This window comes from Coregonus clupeaformis, unplaced genomic scaffold (assembly GCF_020615455.1).
Source record: "Coregonus clupeaformis isolate EN_2021a unplaced genomic scaffold, ASM2061545v1 scaf0014, whole genome shotgun sequence".
NCBI lineage: Eukaryota > Metazoa > Chordata > Actinopteri > Salmoniformes > Salmonidae > Coregonus > Coregonus clupeaformis.
The window spans coordinates 1,004,100-1,005,000 of record NW_025533469.1 but is presented as its reverse complement, the minus strand read 5'-3'; positions in this window follow the sequence as shown (position 1 = coordinate 1,005,000).

The window sequence follows — 901 nt, the reverse complement described above, 5'->3', positions numbered from 1 at the left end:
CACACACTGAACACACACTGAACACACACACACACTGGACACACACACACACACACTGGACAAACACACACAGGACTCTCACACACACACACATACACAAATACACACACACACTGGACAGACACACACTGGACACACACACACACACACACTGGAAACACACACACTGACACTGAACACACACACATACTGGACACACACACATTGAACCCACACACACACACACACAGGACACACACACACACACACACTGGACAAACACACACTGGACACACACACACACACACACACACACACAGTGGACACACACACTGAACACAACCAGCCCTGCCATTTCTACCTGTCCTGATCTAGTGTTTCACCCCTGACCTCCTCACACCATCTCACTGTCCATGTCTGCTTTTAGCTCCCACCTCTACTTCACTGTGTTATAATGGACCTTATGCTTGTTATGTCACCTCTGGAACCAGTTATCAAACATACTGACCTTTCTGACCCTATCCCATGGCCCTACTTTCTACAACTGAACATTTAAATTCCTCTATGAGTTTTATTTAGTGTCCATTTACTTATTTATGTATTTGTTGTATATTGAGCAGGTTGCCGCAGAGCATCATGGGGGGTTTGTATGTGTTGAGATGATCACGTTCCAGATAAATGGTTGAACTGATTCCTGTCTCCTGTCTCATCATTATTGAATTGTTATACAGACGTGGTTATGAAACCCACGAGACATAACAAAAGATTGGCGATGAGTAAGTCTGAATCTACAGGAACTATTCTGTCTGGAAGAAGTGGGTTTTTACAACTGTTTAAAACTGTTATTTTCTGTGGTACAGAATAGGCTAATGTTAGCACATTGTATTGCTAGCAGAGGCAAGTGCATAGTCGAGCTAGCTAA